The sequence below is a fragment of the Trichosurus vulpecula genome, chromosome 2 (assembly GCF_011100635.1).
Source record: "Trichosurus vulpecula isolate mTriVul1 chromosome 2, mTriVul1.pri, whole genome shotgun sequence".
NCBI classification, from domain to species: Eukaryota; Metazoa; Chordata; class Mammalia; order Diprotodontia; family Phalangeridae; genus Trichosurus; species Trichosurus vulpecula.
Window position 1 is genome coordinate 21,884,120 of NC_050574.1, and position 19,508 is coordinate 21,903,627.

General features: G+C 41.9%; 1 protein-coding gene across 5 annotated transcripts in view; it reads right to left on the reverse strand.

Moving 5' to 3' along the window:
* CAMTA1 (calmodulin binding transcription activator 1) overlaps nucleotides 1–19,508 on the reverse strand; it is a 134,739-nt gene that overhangs the window by 48,425 nt on the left and 66,806 nt on the right. The window contains exon 1 of one of the 5 annotated variants that reach the window (XM_036745334.1): nucleotides 16,437–17,585. The exons of the other annotated variants lie outside the window; for them this stretch is intronic. The gene's annotated coding sequence lies outside the window, so the exon portion shown is untranslated. Of the gene's footprint in view, nucleotides 1–16,436; nucleotides 17,586–19,508 lie in introns of those variants that run through there. 5 annotated transcript variants of the gene reach the window in all.

Genomic DNA, 19,508 nt, shown 5'->3' on the forward strand with positions numbered 1-19,508 from the left:
AGCTTTAATAGTAGTTTAGTAGCTAGACTGGAGTGGAGAGAGACTCGAGGCTGGGAGACTGACCAAAAGGCTGTGGCAATAATGTGAGAACCTGCACTAAGGTGGCAGCTACGTAAGTGGAGGAAAGGGATATATGAGATAGGACTGAGGTAAAGTTGACAGTACTTGGCAACAGTAGAGAATAACATTGACGTTTTAAGCCTGGGTGACTGGGAGGAGAGTAGTATGGATAGTAATAGGAAAGTTCAGAAGAGGGGAAGATTTTGGTGGTGGAGGAGATTAAGTTCTGCTTTGAACATGTTTTCAAAGAGGCAGAGGGACTAGAAACCAAACTGCCAATTGGAGAAAGCAAGGGAACTCCAGAAAAACATATATTTCTGCTTCATTGACTACACTAAAGTATTTGCCTGTGAGGATCGCAACAAAATGTAGCAAGTTCTACCAGATCATCTTACTTGTCTCCTGAGGAACCTGTATTCGGGCCAAGAAGCAACAGTTAGAACTAAACAGGGAGCAACCGGTTTAAGATTGGCAAAGGAGTACGACAAGGCTGTGTATATTGTCGCCTTATTTATTTAACTTATATGCAGGGTACATTATGCAAAATGCCAGACTGGATGAATCAAAAGCCACAATTAAAGTTGCCAGGAGAAATATCAACAATCTCAGATGTGCAGATGATACCACTCTGATGGCAGAAAGTGAAGAGGAATTAAGAAGCCTTTTGATGAGGGTGAAAGAGGAGAGTGTAAAAGCTGGCTTGAAGCTTAACATAAAAAAACAACTAAGATCTTGGCAACTGGTCCCATCACTTCCTGGCAAACAGGAGAAGAAATGGCAGCAGTGTCAGATTTTATATTCTTGGGCTCAAAGATCACTGCAGACAGCAACTGCAGCCATGAAATTAAAAGATACTTGTTCCTTGGAAGTAAAGCTATGGCAAAGCTGGAGAGCATATTGAAAAACAGAGACACCACCTTGCCAACAAAGGTCCATATAGTCAAAGCTATATTTTTTTCCAGTAGCAATTTATGGCTATGAGAGTTGGACTATAAGGTAAGCTGAGTGCCGCAGAATCAACGCTTTTGAATTGTGGTACTGGAGAAGACTTTTGATCGTCTGTTGGACAGCAAGGAGATTAAGTCAGTCACTACTTAAAGAAATGAATTCAGGCTATTCACTGAAAGGTCAAATATTGAAGCTGAAGCTTAAATACTTTGGTCGAATAATGAGAAGATAGGATTAACTGGGAAAGATTGAAGGCAAAAGGAAAAGGGAATGGCAGAAGATAAGATGGTTAGATAGTATCATGGAGATAATGAACATGAACTTGGAAAGACAGAGAGAGTAGGGGATAGAAAGACCTGGAGTGCTAAGGTCAGACACAACTGAATCACTGAATGGCGACAGCACCATTTGGACGTGCTGATTTTGAGAGCAATAGTGCAGCCACCTTCTACAAAAGACAGTGCCTGAAAGTTTCTCCCTTTTTGTGATATTGCCTTTAATTTTCATAGTATGCACATATCCTTATTTTTATAGTATGCATAATATTTTTATCATTTTATTTTTTATAGTTATTTTATAGTGTATATATATATATAGTATGTATATAGTATTTTTATGGTGTAGATAGTATAGGTATGGAAGTATAGATCAGGAGAGAAGTTCAAACTAAACAAATAGATCTGGGAATCACCCGCCGAGAGATGTTAATGGAACCTCTGGGCCCTGAGAAATCATGAGCCAACGGGGGTAGCTCAGCTCCCCTTCTCCCTCTCCCCCAAGGCTTAGCATCTACATAATTTTCAAGGCGGCAGTGAGCAGTATCACAAATGAATCCCATCCCAGAACTCTCTGCGAGAGATCAGTTTATTTCATGGGGATATTGAACCTTAGTTGTTGCTGTAGTGACCCAGAGGGATTTAAGTGATCTGTAGTGGACTTTAGGTGAGTTATACACAATTAGCAATTAGATCACCTGTTTTAATGGAGAAATAGAGTATTCAGAATGATCAAACCCTAATGCAGCAGCCTTGAGAAGCACGTGAGAAAGCTCCAAGGGTTTTCCTGGCTGTGTTCCATTTCCTATCAGTCCAGGCACAAAATGCTGTAACCACAGTATATCTTTGTGGAAATATGGCAGAAAGGCTCTGAGGAAAATTTGATTTCTCCACAGACATGAATTTGAATTTCACACTAATGTAATGAGACTTTTTTTTTCCATCCACGGAGCATTATGTGAAAAATAACAATTCACAACATTTTTCTAAAGTCTTTTTCCCCATTTCCCTCTGTCCTACTGCTTATTTGGAATACACATGACAGACTCTACATCTTTATTAAAGGAATGTTTATTATTAGTTACAAAAATGTTTAACACCTCATTCAGTTGTGTTGTTTTATTTTTTAAGTGCTTTTGAAAAAAATGTGCTGATGGAACTGTTCACTGGATCAGCAACAGTAAATGCATACAGAATTGGAGAGTCGAAAATTACTTGCTTTGTTTTGTTTGCCAAGGCATGGACCCCTGCCTCCTATCAAATAGCTGATGCCATCACAAATGACCTAAACTGATCTAATTCATGTCTTAGCAATGTCTTTATTGCCAGAGAATGAGGAAAATCTTGGTCTTGGCAGGTAAATGAATGAGGGAATGAGTGATCGTCAAATACCATCTGCTATTTTAAAACACGTTTATTTGTAGCTCAAGTGCATATGTGCCCTCCTGTTGCTATTTGGATTGGGAATGAGGGGCCATCTCTCATTCCATTTACAGCCCTTGGCTACACTGGCAGGAAAAGCTGATGCAGCAAAAAATGGCATGGTTCAAACTATTTCCGTTAGCAACTGTAATTGCTGCTCAGGACATTTCTTGACATTTTTAGGAAGTTCAGAGACAAAACCTGGTAAAGTCACAATTCCCTCCTGGAACAGATGGAGCTGCTGGAGAACACATTAAGCCAATTAGAAAGCAGTCACTGCTTTTCTCCTTGAAGTCCTTCAGGATGTCTGAGTGTAGGGCCAAGGGCAAGGGCCAGGCTGAGCTAAGGAACAAGCCGTACCACTCTGATCTTTCCAAAGCAATTGCTAAATTTAACTGTAGAAAACTTGTCCTTCTCTAGCTTTTAAACTTCTCGACTCTTTGTGATAAAAACCTTTAACCACCAGAGATGAGTTCTTACAATTTCCATAGCAGAAATGTGTGCTTTCTCCCTCCCTCCCCCTTTTAATCTATACATTTGTGTTCAGTCTTTGTTAGATTTATCACAGATTTGGCATCTTGGATGCCTCATTGCAAAGGAAATAGGAAATACTTCAGGGAAAGTTTTTGATGGTTGTTAAACCATCATAAGAGATTTCACACCTTTAACATGTATTGAATTTCAAGAAAAGTAATCTAGAGGGATCTGCCTCTCCAGTAATGACACAGCGGAAACAATGAGAACCTACAAATGTTACCTCAACTAGGACATTCTAAAGAATCCTTTGATTTGGTGGGGAGGAGTGTGTGTGGTAGTGTGAGGTTTGGAGGTAGGATTCCATCAGAGCTGGGTAAAAAAAAAAGAAAACTCCCTCTACCAACACACATTAGAAACCGTTATGTAACTTTATAGTCTTAGAGAGTTGCCTGAGGTTAAGTGAATTGCCTAGGGTCACACAGCCAGTATGTTTCAGGACTTGAACCAAGGTATTCTTAACTTTAAGGCTCACTCTATAGCCATTATGCCACATTACTTCAAAAGGACACAATAATTTAAAAAAAGCTGATGGCTATAATTGGTGATAAAGAGACAACACACACATACATACATACGCACACTAACCAATAAAACATTAAAAAAAGACCTCTGCAAAAATGTATACATAAAACCTGTATTAGAAAGAGTGAAGATGAGAGTTTAAGTAACATGGTACACATAAGGGGAATGAAGAACAAAAATCCCAGTAATGGAGAAGCGATGAAATATTGGAAACATTGCTGCTGTCATGAGAGAGGTACTAGAACATCTGGAAAACATGAAGACATTGATCATTAAACATTAACAGATATTCTGTAGGGTAATAAGGTCTTTGGTTAATATGTGAAATGATTTAAATCTTTTTTGGAGGGCCAAACTAGAATATTAATGTGACATTCACTTTTTAGGCTAGTTTTCTCAGTATCTAGTACAGCGTCTTGCATGTTACATAGATGCTTAGTAATTGTTGAACTGGGGAAAATATTAGTGCATGTTGATTTTATACAATAAAATAAAAGAACAATTTATCTGAAGAAAAGAAAATAATGCTTTCTGTAGAACAATGGAAAAATACTAGGACCAAGAAGGATCTGAGAGACAACTGGGAAGGAGAAAGGAAATTATACAGGACAAAACATTTATATCCATCTCTTATTTGTATGTTTATTTCCATTCTTGAGTTGTTGATAGCAGTTGCTTTTATGCCCCAGATTTTATTGGGGGTTATCTCTCATTCAGACTAGAGCATAAGATAAGGAAATATTTGAGTTAGCAGAGAAATTCTTGCCATATAAAATGCAGGACTGGCTAAAGTGGGAAAACTGAGATTACTTTGAGGAATTTAAGAATCACACTAACATTTCATAAAAATAGGGCTGTCTACACTTTTCATCCACATATCTCTAGTTATAATCATGGAGGCTATTTCCTATGTCAAAATGCCTTTGGCCAATTTCACCACAAGTATTCTTCTGATGACAAGACACATACTATATATATTTCCCTCTTTGAACCAGTTCAGATGAGAGTGGGGTTCAAGAGTTGTTCACTCTCCACCAGTTTCTCTTCCATTATAAAAATTCCTTGTGTGTCTTTTTTATATGAGATAATTTTCCCCATTCTTCTTTTCCCTTCCCTTTTCTCCCAGTATATCCCTCTTTCTCACCCTTCCATTTTTCTTTGGAAATCATCCCGACACTATAGACTCACACCCATGCCCTCTGTTTAAGTAGACTCTTAACTTCACTAATGATAATAAAGTTCTTAGGGGTTACATGTATCATCTTCTCATTTAGGAATGTAAACAGTTTAACTTTATTAAGTCCTTTATGGTTTCTCCCTCATGTTTACCTTTTATGCAACTTTTGAATCTTGTGTTTGAATGTCAAAATTTCTATTCAGCTCTTGTCTTTTCATCAGAAATGACTTAAAGTCCTCTAATTAAATTTACATTTTTTTTTTTGCCTTTTGGAACATCATATTCCAAACCCTCTGATCTTTCATAGTAGTAGATATTAAATCTTGTGTGATATTGACTGTGGTTCCATGGTATTTGAATTATTATTTTTTTTCCTAGCTGTTTATGGTATTTTCTCCTTGGCCTGGGAGATCTGGAATTTGGCTATAGTATTCCTGAAAGTTTTCATTTTGGGATCTCTTTCAGGAAGTGATCAGTGTATTCTTTCAGTTTCTACTTTGCCTTCTAATTCTATGATATCTGGGATGTTTCCCTTGTTAATTTCTTGAAATATAATATATAGGCTCTTTTTAAAAGTCATGGTTTTTAGGAAATCCAATAATTCTTAAATTATTTCTCCTTGACCTATTTTCCAAGTTAGTTGTTTTTCCTGTGAGATAGTTCACATTTTCTTCTATTTTTTCAACCTTAGATTTGTTTTATTGTTTTTTGATGTCTCATGGAATCATTAGCTTCCAGTTGACCAATTCTGATTTTTAAAGAGTTCTTTTCTTTAGAGAGGTTGTGTGTCTCTTTTACCATTTGGCCAATTCTGATTTTTAAGGACTTATTTTCTTCAATTTTTATGGTGTCTTTTTTTTAACCAAGCCATTAATTCACTTTTCATAATGTTCTTGCATTTTTCACATTTCTTTTCCCAGTTTTTCCTCTATCACTTTTTTATTTTTAAAATAATGGGTTTTTTTTGCTATTTTGAAAATCTTTTCCTTTAGCTCTTCTAGGAATTCTTGGTAGTCTTGTGTCTAATCTGCATCTTCCTTTGAGGTTTTGCTTGTAGATGTTTTTGTCATTGTCTTCTGAGTTTGTCTTGAGCTTCCCTGTCACCACAGTAGATTTTTATGGTCAGATTCTTTTTTTATTGTTTGCTCATTTTCAAGCATATTTCTTGACTTTGGACTTTATGTTAGAGTTGGGATCTGCTCATCTCTGGAGGTGGAAGCAGATAGGTGGCTCAGTAGATAGAATGCCAGGCCTGGAATCAGAAAGACTCATCTATGTGAGTCTAAATCTGGCCTCAGACACTTAAGCAGTGTGACTCTGAGAAAATCAAGGCAATCCCTGTTTGCCTCAGTGTCCTCATCCGTAAAATGAGTTGGAGAAGGAAATGGCAAACTATTCCAGTATCTTTGCCAAGAAAACCCCAAATGGGATCATGAAGAGTCAGACACAACTGAAATCCCTGAACAACAACAAGCACCTTTGGAGGTGGAGTGGAATGTCTGACTCTGATCTTCTGATTTTCATATCCTTGTGCTTTCAGAGCCAGTTCTGGAGGCTTGTAAATCTTCAGTGCTTCCATGGTCTTGGCAGAGTTCAGTCACTACCTTCTGGGTCTGGGCTCTAGTTCTTACCCAGGTAGGGTCCTTACTCTCTTGTGACTGTATCTTCTCCTCTCTGTTCCAGAACTGTAATCCAGAAGTGGAATTGCCAAATGGCACCTAATCCTACACCCAATGTTAGCACAGGGACCCCCCCAGAATCTTTCTGACTATTCAGTCTCCTTACCATCCTTGGGTGCTGGACACCAGGTGATCCTGTGCTGCCCCTGCTGCTGCCTCCACCTCCAAAACCTACAGGTAATGCTACTTCTACCTTGCTGGGCTCCTGGCTAGCCTCCACCCTACTGTCTGCAGACCTCTCTTTCTGTCCTAAGTTGCCTTGGGATAGAAAAATGACTCACTGTGACTTTTTGTTGTTATTGTTTTTGTTCAGAATTCAGGTTGACATGATTTTAAAAGTTTAATAGAGGGCTGTGTTGTGATAGTTTAGCAAACACACTCACTTCACTCTGCTATCTTGATTCTGCTCCCCCCACCACCACTTCCAAGTGTTTGTCCTTTAAAGCATTCTCCTTGGAGGGATAATTTTATTCTAAAGCCATTGCCATTTCTCAATGCATTTTTTGATGTTTTCTTTTGGAAGAGTTACCAGAGTTAGTCTGAGAGGTCAAAAAAAAAACCTAATCCCCTTACTTTAGAATAAATTTATTTCAGACTAAATGGTGTTTCCAAATTTGATCCTCTAATTTATTTGCAAGTCTTGCCTACAAATGATTTTGGGTTGTTTCCAGCAAATTGTAGCCATTATTAAAAGATGAAGAGTTTTCGCTATTAAGGATGTTCAAGACTATGCGTCTGGCGCTGAAATCAGTTGCAAATGAGAACTTCTGAAAAAATTTTTTTTATGGCAAGGACAGAATCTTTGAAATAGGTTCATAGCACCCAAAGATGATTGTGCTCTCATTTGGATACATAGGTTTTGATACATCAGAGTCGATTCTCCTATATTTATTAAAAAATTAAGTCTCACTACCTTATAGTTATACATCAGAAGACTATGGATCTATTGAAACAGTTAACTGATGAAATGCAGCTATATTTATGGTTTTAATTTAAACCAAAACTTTCAGGTGCCCCAAAGCACAATGAGAGTTGCATAGTGGCTGTGAGCAAACTGCAGCATCTTCCCAGGGATGACCATTATGTGAGAAGTGGAGTAAAAGATAGCATGGTAGAATGTAGGACTGGAGAAGGAGATGTGTCAGGCATGTAGGGAAACAAGTTACAAAAAGTGGACAGTCTAGGGGTTAGCTTAGTGCTTTAAAGATATTTAAGAAACACTAGAAGAAAGCCACTGGCATGTTGGGGGGCAGGGATAGTCTAGGAAGAATTTATGACAGGGCATGGATAAGAGTTTCAGTATAGGATGACATGGAGGATGTTATCTTTACCAATGAAGGAAACCCCTTCTGCTAAGATCATAGATCTATCCAAATAAGTCATTTGCTTCTTATATACTTATTAAGGTATATTCTAAGCCCATCATTGGTTCTGTTGGTTATTGTTTTCATTGTTGCATGTTTGGGGGCTCTTATCCAAAATGCCTTTCTTAGCCAAAGAAGGTCACACAACAGGCTATCAGAGAATCCCAGCATATTATGGTTGAGAAGGACCTCAAGAGATAATTTAATCACCTGGATTTATATACATACATATGTACACACACACACACACACACACACACATCTATCTCTGTCTCTATCTCTATCTCTATCTCTATCTTTCAGAAGTGGTCCTCTAGTCCTTGCTTGAACTCCGCCTCCCTCCTAAAGCAGCCCTGTGTACTTTTGGTCTCTACAGATTCTATCCACTGTTCCTACTTCTGCCCTTTGTGGCCAAGCAGGACAAGCCTGATCCCTTCTCTACACAAGAGTCCTTGGAATATCTGAAGATGGCTATCGTCCCCTAACCCTCCCTGCCAGTTTCCTCTGGGTTGTTTTCTGTAGGGCGTGTCCCAGTTCTTTGGATCACTTAAAAATGTTTTATTAGAGACCTTTTAACCAGTCTTCATGAACTCCAATCCTCTCACTGTTGTCATCACTCTCATTTGTCAGCATTCTTTCCAAGGCATGATGTCTAGAATAAAACACAGTCCTCTAGATGTGGTCTGACCAGGACAGCCCCTACTTTGACCTGAGCCGCTATGGACTCATAAATATTTTTTAGCATACAATTTGCTAAAATCTCCAGATATTTTTTCCACAAATGATATTTTTGTTCATCAGTCAATGAACAAACATTTGTCAAATGCCTGCTCTGTGCCAGGCACTGTGCTTGGTGTTGGGGATACAAAGACAAACATAAGCATGCCTTTCCTGCAAGGAGTTTACACTCTAGGAAAGCATAACATGGATTCACACAAACATACAAAATACATACATGTGCATATACATATATGATATACCCAAAAATATACACACAATTTTCTAAAGGAATTCTAGCCTAAACTTCCAATTCTGTTAAATTTTGGTCCTAGCTCACTGTCCTTTTGAAGTGACTGTTCAAAATATATGTTGTAATAGTTTACATCACAGTTTAGACAATAGGCGTTCTTCACTGATTTGCCTTTTTCTTGCATAGCTAATTGGGATGAATTCTTATGAATGATTGTGGATCTCATTTCTACACGGATCTAGAACTTGACACAATCAGTACGATGTCACCTACAAACCAGATAGATCATCTAGCTGTGAAGGATCCAACATGAAGCCCCCTGGTGGCTCGAGGCCCACAATCCTTCCAGTGCAGCCCAAACCAGGTTAAAATGTGCTTGGGAATTATTCAACAAAATAAACGAAAATACAATAGAGAAAAGATAACATTAATATGTGGTTTTCCTAGTCAATATGCTGCCTGCAGGAATCCTTACGCATGATTTAGTGACCCCCTTTTTCTATTTGAGTTTGTGTTATACCACTTCTCTAGAAGATCTCATTGTTCCTTTTCACCTTGGACTACATGCTAGACCCCCTTTGTGACTGGCAGACAACTGTGGCAGACATAAGTTAGGTCTACCTCGGTATTAGGAAGCAGAAGTCATTAAAAATTTATACTGATTTCTCACCAGTAATTCATATTAAATATAGGAGGCTTATGAAAAATATTACTTTAGATGTTAAGTATATTAAAATAATTGGGTGGTGAGGCTCAGATGGAGGGTATTTACATTTCCTTCTTTTTGTTGTTTCTTCTTTGAGTCCTATTGGAGCAAATGTGATACGGGTTTTTTTTTGCCTGTTGTCACTTTCACTATTCACTTTTTCATACTGTTTTTGATCATGTTTGGGAACAAATATACCATGACAGGATAAAGATGAGAATATGATTTAAAGAGAAAAGAACTAGATTCACCAAAAAATCCTCATGAACTAAAAATGTAAAAATGTTCATTAATTAACCTATGGTCTAACTCCACTTACAAAAACCCCTAAACAACCCTTGCAAACCTTGGATCCCATGGAAAAAAACCTTGGAGTTTAAAAAAGAAAAAAAGGAACAAATAAATCCCTGGCTACTTTAAGAGGAAGAGAAGAAGGCTACATTGAATTGGAATATTTGAGACATTCAAGGGAAGACAAAAGGAAGTTATATCACTTGAAAGTCTACTATAGCTTTTCAGTCACATTCTTTCTAAGTATGATAAGATTGGGGAAGGTTTTCAAATGAAGGTAGTAGGGTCTATGCACTCTAAGCTATCTGCTGATTTCCTCTATACTTCCCATTTGCTATATATGGAACCATCTGATTTATAATAATCCTCCATGGTAGCAATTGTTATGGTACCTTAAATTCTGGCATGGAAAGGATAGCTATGCTATCTAGAGTAAGAGGGCAGAGGGGAGGGGGAGTAAGACTATCAGAAACAAAAAAAATTCTTGTAATAAAATATTCCATAGTACCTTAGAAGCAAATGCAAAAATAATCCTGGTTGCTATCCTTGCTGTAATTCCTATTCATAATAGATGCTCTTTGCACTGGGGTCCTAGTGACTTTTATGGAGGCTCTGATTGACAAAGCCTGGGCTTGGGCTGCAAGCCATTGATGAGAGCATCTTTAATATGCTCCTTCTTCATCCATTATTTAGAGGGTTGTTTGGTGGCAGTGCTATGATCTTGGAGTTAATTGTAGGGCCACCATCTGCAGAGAAGCTCCTAACTGTTACTGCTAAATTGTGTGAGAGTCACAGCCTAGGAGAGTCCAATGGCATTTCTTTTCTCAAAAGTGGGTCTTGTACCTGGTCATTTTCGTTCTGGAACTGAATTTTCAACACTGAAATTGCTTCAGGATGGTGTGAAATTGTTTTCTCTTTAGAGCTAGAATCCAGGGGAATAAAAGAAGGGAGGTTCTTTCCAAATTATGACAAGTCTACACTTTATGAGATTTAAAAATAAATGATTGTGTTAATACTATAGACTTATACAAGTTAATATTAATAATTAAATTACTTAAATACATGATTCACAATGGGCTTTCATTACATACTAGATAGCAAATATTAAACTATCAAGTTATACCACTTATAAACCTTGCTCAGTTAAGAATCACATTTCTCCAAAGGTGGATTAAGAGCTATCACTTTAGCTAACAATAGCTATATCTCTCTTACCACTTGGAATTTCAGAAAATCCTTTTGGTATTCTAGGTCTCCCTAGGAGTAGCATGACCCAATCATGATGGAATGAGCTGTCTCCAACCCCCCACCCTTCATTCCCAAATCTGGAAGTACCTCCTGAAGTCCCCGGAAGCTCCCTCAGCTTTCCTGTTTCCTTTTTTTTTTTTGTTCTCTCTTCAGAGCTTATAGCTTTGAAAGGGGCTCAGGAGGATTCCAGACTCCTGGAAGCACCAGTGGCCCTTATTTATTTATTTATTTATTAAAGATCTCCCACCATCTACAGTAAAGTGATCTGGCAAAGAGCCTTTTACCTCTCTCCAAAAACTATAGGCTGGAAGTCAGGAGAACCGTGACCCAGCTCAGATCCAGCTCTGTTAACTGGCCGCTATTACCTATTAACTCCAGCAAGCTATTTAACCTCTGTGGGCCTTGGCTTCCCTGTCTGGAAAGTGAAGGGATTGGATAAGATAATCTATAATGTATAATTTTTCAGCTTTAATATCCTATGATTCTTAGTTCTGAAATTAAATTAGACATGCTAAAAGACCCTCAACCTCAAAAGTTTTTGCACTTATCTCTTAAGTACCCTTCCAAATCTCCATAGCAGCCTCCTTTTACCTTCTTATCCTCCTCTAGTTAAAGCTGTCTTTCCTAAAACATTAGCATTAGAAATAAACTATTTCTTAATCAGCTTTCTTTTGCTCTCTTGGTTAATTACCAGCATTGTAGTATTTGCTACTGTTCTTCATTGAAGAGATACAGTATTTTACTATGGGTTAAATCGATTTCTGTGGGCTAGCCCAGCAATGTATCCACCATTAATGATATCATTTTTGTTGGAAAATAAATTTGAGTTTCAAACAATTGGTTTATAGCCAAAATTTTGAAATAGAACAGAGAGTATACTAGGGACCTTCCAATATTTATACCCAACGGGCAGGACTTCCTGATAGAGGAAACTGTCAGGGCTATTGATCCTGGTCAGAGAGAAGGGAACTGCCAATCTCAAGAGAAAAAACAAGAGGGCACTTTCATGAATTCTTTATTCATCTAAAGTAAAGTTTTTACACTAAGAGCTTGAATCAGATTTTCTTAAACAAGCTCTGGGAATTTTGGCCTCATCCAATCCAGTATCTGGTGAAAAGGGTTGAAGACGGGCAGGTTCTGGTACCTCTTCCTTCCAAAGGCTCAGCTTTGGCACTGATGATGTGGCCACTCACAGTGGCACACTTAGAGGCTTGACGGGCTTTGGAAGACATGCTACTGGCTTTATGGATCTAATAAGCTTTTAAAGACCAGAAAACATTTCTGAGGCTTCATGCAAAGTCCTCTAATGTGAAGTGACCTGGTGAAATCCAGACACATCTGTGCTGAGACCATTCCAGAGAGTTCCGTCTCTTCCCACATCCTTCAGACATTTCCCCCTTCACTCTCAGAAGAGGTAGTCCTTCTTGTCAAGGCAAACCCTTCTACACACAGCCTTGATCCCACCCCCTCCTTTCTTCTCCAGCAGATTGCCCCAACTATCATCCCCACTCTCTTCTCTTTAATTTCTCCCTAACTGCTGGCTCTTTTCCTACTGCCTACAAACATCCCCACATCTGCATCCTTAAAAAACCCTCGATTGATCCTATCACTACTGAAACTTAACATCCTGTATCTCTTGTCCCCTTCACATCTAAATTCCTTGAGGAAGCTGTCTAACTGGAAGCCTCTACTTTTTCTCTTCCTACTCTTTTCTAAAACCTCTGCAGTCTGGCTTCCAACTTCATCACTCAACTGAAATTTCCCTCTCCATAGTTACCAAGGTTTTTTTTTTAATGCCAAATCTAATATGACCTTTTCTTAATCCTTAACCTTCTTGACATTTTTTTTCCAGCTTTTGATACTGTTGATCACCTCCCGATACTCTTTGCTTTGTGTCTTTGTGGCATGACTCTCTCCTGATTCTCTCCTTATCGCTCTGTCCCTTCTCAGTTTCCTCTGCTGGCTCTTCAACCATGTCACCCTCATTAACTGTGGGCACCCCTCAAGGCTCTGTCCTGAGCCTCTTTTCTGTTTCACTTGGTGACCTCATCAGTTCCCATAGGTTCAATTAACATCTCCATGCTGATGATTCCCAGATCTATATATCCAGCTCTAGTTTCTCCTGAGCTACAGACAAAGATCACCAAATGCCTTTTGGACGTCTTAAACTAAATACTTAATAGATATCTCAAACTTAACATGAGTGATTGTTGAGAGGTTAATTTTACAGATGAGTAAACTGAGGTCCAGAGATGCTGATTAACTTCCTTACAAATAAGGATGTAGAGTTGGAAGGGCTCAGCCCTGTTATTTTACAGATGAGGAAATGGAGTGCCAGAAAGATTATTTGCTTTGCCAATCTCAGAGTCAAGTGAGATAGAGGGCAGTGTAGAGGTAGACAGAGACAGCATCTACATTTTTATGGGGCTACAGTTTCTCTCTAGAGGCCCTTGGTATAGTGACTAGAGGGCTGGTCTTGAGGTCAGAATGACAGGGATTTAAGTCCGTCCCCAGATAGTGCCTGGGCAATCCTCTAAGACCTTACATTACATAGTAGTTGCTGATCTACACTGGTGGACAGTCTCCATACAAGGAATTCTCTATATCAATGAAATCCTAGGTTTAGACACCCCCACCCCCCACCCTGAAACCTCACCCCTGTAAGATCACCAGTCCTTCCCACAGTACCTTGCACATAGCAGTGACTCTATAAACATCTACTGGGTGGAAAAGAATTATGTATGTAAAGTGCTTTACAAAGCTTAAAGTGTCACATGACAAGAAGCTGCCATTACTGCTACCTTCCACATCATGAATAACAGTGTCACCAAGTCCACTGGGAACTTAATTCAATTCTTACACAGTTCCACTAATCAAAGGAACTCTTGGAACACTGCCCTCTATTTCACCTGGCCTATGAGTGAATGTCCAAGCTACAGGAGAATATCCTCCCACTGTAGCACTGTCTAAAGTTCTATCTCCTGAAATACTGTGAGATGTGGAAAACTTGAAATCAAACAAGGTTGTGTCGGCATCTTCTCTTTTGTGAAGACGCCCAGCCATCATTTATTTCTTGTATGATTTCAATGTTTTATGTCAAGTACCTTTGGGGACACTTTTCTGTGCCAGGTTTTTTGGTATACAAAATGACAATGGCCCATCCTTAGCCCCTATAAGTCTTAAAGTCATTCTCAAACGCCTACTACGTGCCAGCACTGTGCTAGGTATTTTGAGGGATAGAAATAAATAACGCATGATTTCTTCCCCATTAAGGGCAAAGGGCTTGTAATCTACTTGGGGAGAAAACAAGACTAGCTGACATGAAGGAGACAGTTATCTCTTCCAGATGTTTTTGCAGTGTCACTCTTAATGCAGGGATTGTGCCTGTCTGTGTCATCCAGTATACTTGTAAGCGCTTCCTTAATGTAAAGAGGACTAATTTTAATATGAAATCTTAGTGGTAATTCAGTGCATCTCAGCAGGGTTCCTTCTCCCATTAGCTTTCATGGAATTTCATGGATAGCTGCTACATAACCTTGAAATTCAAAGAAATCCACCCCAAAGTAAATTTTGCCACACATTTCTTATTCCACAGCTGCCAGTCAGAGGAGGACTTTGTACAGGCCACTTGGCATCTCCCAGGGCAGCTCTGCTTTTGTAGAGGTTCATGAAGCATAAATACTGAATGAATAACATTGACTCACCAAAGGAAGAGAGAACCATTTAAATGTAAGAATACCAGTCAGGGGCACAAAGAACAGAGAGGAGGGAAAATGCATTTTGCAGAGAAATAATTATTTGGGATGACAAAAGATTTCCAGAAAACCTATCACCACTGCAACAACTGAAGAGCTGAAGCCAGTGTGACAGAATCTCAAGATGATCTTTCTGGAGTTTCTCTGCAAAGTCTGTATGATGCCTGAAAATGCTTGAGTTTCCCCTTATTTTTTTATCATTTAAGAAAAAAATCACTAACACTAAGATAAAGTAAGGACAATGAATTCACACAGCTCAGCCTGTAGGGACAGTATTACAACTTCAGAGGCTCACAGTGCAATCAAAACAACAACCACCCCCAAACACTGCCATAACAACTCCAAAAGTGAGCATCTGGACACAAGCCTTGACATTTGGGGGCTAAGCTGAGAACAACCTTAAAAACAACAACAAACATGCACTTGTGCATAGACTAATAGAATCTTCCATCTGGAAGGGCCCTTGGAGGCATTCTGAACATGAATTCCTTGTACATAGATTATACAGAGATCAAATCTGTTACCACTCACCCTAAATTTCCACTTTTATTCATCCCCTTCTTTCACTCTCCCAAAGTGTAGGCCAACATTCTTTTTGTTATCTCTGACCTCTCAATGCTCTCATGATTTGTATATTGAAGTGCTGTGTTGGTGGGTGTTAGAGACACTCGAGCATAGTCCTGGACCAGTAGGTTAAAGAAAAGCTGCTAGGCATTTAAAATTACAGATTTGGCTAGGAAAAAATAGTATAGAAAAACACAATGCACTAATTATTTACTAAAGGATTGCTTTCTCTAATCTGTTTTCTTAAAAATTAAGCAAGAGCAAATGAGATTAGGTTCATTACTCCCAGGTTGTGTTCTTTACAGCTTAATCAGTCATCAGTATTCATCGGTGGTCATAAATTCATTGTCATTTATAAGTCCAGGCAGCTTGTGCTTCTTTTCACAAGTAAACTAAAGTTTTATTTGGGAAACGAATACTCAGTAAATAAAGGCTTTCTCTAGAGTATTAAACATTATTCCTCCCCCAAATCCAATACTAAATGAGAGATCAACATTAGCTTATTTCCCGTAGTCTAATTCCAGCCCTAAATTAATAATAATTATCTTGAAAATGCTCATCATGAAACCATGTTTGCTACCAACACATGACTGTATCAGACTCTCAGACAGTAACCCTTCTCTTGCTTGGGCTCTCCCTGCTCTCAGTTTCTCTGACAGAGTTTTTATATGGGAACTGTTAGAACGCCTCCATCAGACAGAAAGAGTAAAGGGTTCATTTGATCAGATAACCATTATGCCACTAAGTTAGGACATTTACCCCGAATCTGATTTTGTCACTTCAGATTCGGAGCTCGATGGTTAAGGAGGTAGGATGCATTCAGCCAAGCAAAGACATGCAACTAGACTGATGATGCCTCTCAGGTCAGAGTTCAGTAAGGCACATATTCTAAACGCAAAAGGCAGAGGTCCTACCTACCTCAAACAATGGTGGGAGAAGTTACAAGTGGATTTGTGACATTTCAGCATTCCTCTGTAAAGTGGTAATCAGCTGCGATGGTGATGCAATATCATCACCACTTTTAGAAAAAGAGTCTGGATTGCAGAGAAAGGAAAAATCCTCATATAATTGGATTCATCTACATATTTACTCTGTCCTGAGGAACTGGCTAAAGAGAACAGAATCGATCAGTGAAAGCGAAGTAAATTGAGAAAGTTTGTCTTCTAAGTGAGTGGGGTCAAACCCCAAAGCTTCTCTATTCTCGTGGGCTACCAGACACCAAGCCCATAGTAAGTTCTTCCAAACCTTCATTCATTCTCCGAACTCGACTTTTCAGATCGTAGGCATTCTGAAGGCTCAAGTTCAAAAACATACTTCAGGTGCTTTTCAGCTCGACCAACATCCCGAGAAAGCCAGTCTTCTTCAACAGCTTTGCCTCGAGTCATTTCGTGTGTAATCTCTCCGCCACACTCACAGGCCAGGCGGCGGCGGCGGCGTTGGTGCAGTGAGAGCTATGGCGCCGCGCCGGGGCCAGGAGCCCGAGGCCGACCGGAGCCTGAGCCGACGCTCGCCGGAGCTGGGCTGGCGCACGGCCGGGCGCAATCCAGTGCCGGGGCTGTGCCGTGCGGTGCGGTGCCGTACGGCCCAACCCAGTCCAGCCCAGCCCAGCCTAGCGGGGGAGCGAGTCCCCTCCCCCCAGCGCCCCTGGGGGCCCCCAGCACCAAGCTGAAGAGCTAGACGAACCTGACTCCTGCCCCGCAGGGGCCAGGGCAGGGTACGTCGGGAGCGGAGCCGAGCGGAGCCAGCTGGGGACGGACGGGGAGCGAAGGGGTGGGGAGGAGAGCGGAGGGAGAGGAAGGCTCATTCAGAAAAGCCCGCCACAATCTCACTGCGCTTTCAAAACAAAAACAAGCACCCGTCAGCCGCACTCACGCCACCAGGCTGACACGCACACACACTCCCAGCGTTTACAGACTCTCGCTGACACCCCCTCCTACTGGCATCCTGCTTTTTTTCCCACACACAGACTGACTTCTGAACCCCTAAACATGCCGCTCCCCCAAACACACCTCCTTACGTTCACATTAGCCCAACACACTTCTTTATCCTGATTTTTCCCGAAAACAGACAACGGTTACACCGTTATTCCCCTCCGCCTCAACCGAAGTCAAATACGCCGCCCCCTCCCTTACATGGATCCCCAACACAACCTTACGCTGAAACCTTCCAAACAAGGCACCCCCAAATATACACCCCTAATGCGGACACCCCTCAAATAGTAAAACTCTTACTCGGACTCCCCGCAAATACTACTTACACTGATTACTTGAAACACACACCTCTTTATGCTGACACCTCAAAAAACACTTAGCATTCCCCAAACACACCCGTTATACTGCCACCAAAACACACGCCTTTAGACTCCCCCAAAATACACACAGCTGTTGCAGAAATCTCCCAAACCCTGCCCCACACACACCCTTTCACTTGCACCCCAGCACACACACAGCCTCACCAAACATTCTCCTAAACACAGAGCCCCGTACACTCACCCTCCCTTTCTTAACAGTAAACACCTTGGAACCCACCTCCCGCCACCACATCTACACCAATAACAATGACTTACGATGGCACCCTCTCAGAGACAGCCATCTCCTCACACTCGTTACACACTCGCGCCCTCGCCACGAGACACTAGCCACGGTGACATAATACGCACCCCCTCTCCCCCGCCCTTCGCACACCCCTGGCACACGCTACGCCCGTCCACAACACGCCCCTCGAACTCTCTCGGACACTCGAGACACCTTTTCCTCCCCCTGTCATAAGCACGCAAGCACACTCGCAGGCGCGCACGCACACACACAAACACGCACACGCACACACTTTTTAAGCACAGCTGCAGGAATGTGCAGCCCTCTCCTCTTCCTAGCTCAGCCCAGTTCAGCCCCGAGCCCGCTCAGTTCCGCACGCCGCAGCCGGACCGACTCACAGGGCTAAGAGGCTTGGGGAAGCGTTGTCTCCCCGCCACAGCCGTGTGCGCTGCCCGGGCCAATGGTGGAGCGCAGCGGTGAGCTCACTCACCACAGCCCCGCCCCCTCAGCTGCCTCGGCAAATCCGGAGGTGGGAGTGGTCATGACGTCACCAGGATCCGAGGAGAGGCAGGCGTCCGGGCGCCTAGAGCTTGAGCAGAGCCGGGACTGAGCAGGCACTGCGCCCCCTGAGTCCGCAGGGTGCGGGCTCGGGGCTGTGCGCGCTGTAGGCGCCCGTACTCCCGCAGGGGAGGGGAGGACAAGGACCACGAGGCTTCTCCGAGGACCCCTGCCCCACATGAACCCCTAGGACCGCTCTGGGCACATTCAGGATACCCGTGGCTCAAAAAGGCCTCCCTTCCCTTACCCCAGGTCTAGCTCCCCTCGCCCTTTCTGCTCTTCTTCCTCCCCTCCTCAAGTCTCCACTCGTGGAAGAGCCACAGCCGTGGCCCTCCTGTCAGATGAGAGGAAAGCCTGCACGATGCAGTCCCTCCACTGGAGCCCCATTTCTAAAGCCCCATAGGGCTCACCTGAGCCCAGTCCCGCTTCGAGCCTCTGTTGGGCCCGGGACACGGAACAGGAGGCTCCAGGCATACCCTTTTCCGCCGCCGTCCCTCCCAGCCCCTCTTACGGACTTGCCCTCTTTCCTCATTCCCCTCTGCAGCTCAGTGGGGCGTTCCTCCCTCCTATCTGCCCCTCCCCCATCCTTCACTGTCCCCCGATCTAGGTGGCCAGGACGGTCTCAGCCGGCGGTATTGGGGACCCACCTGATTGCTTCCCCCGCCCTCCTCGTTCTTTGCCCCTCCCGAAGATCCCCTTCCCTCCCCAGGGCTTCGCGGCTCGCCCCCGGGCAGCCCCAAGAGTCATGGTCACCTCATTCCCCTCCCCTGCAGTCCCGTTCCCTCCCCGCACCTCTCCGCTGGGGAGGAGGGGGGGGACCTTTGTTGGCCCTTCCTCCCTGTCTCCCTCCCTCCCTCCCATCCGGCGCCGCCTGCCCGCGGAGCCTGCAATGCAGCCG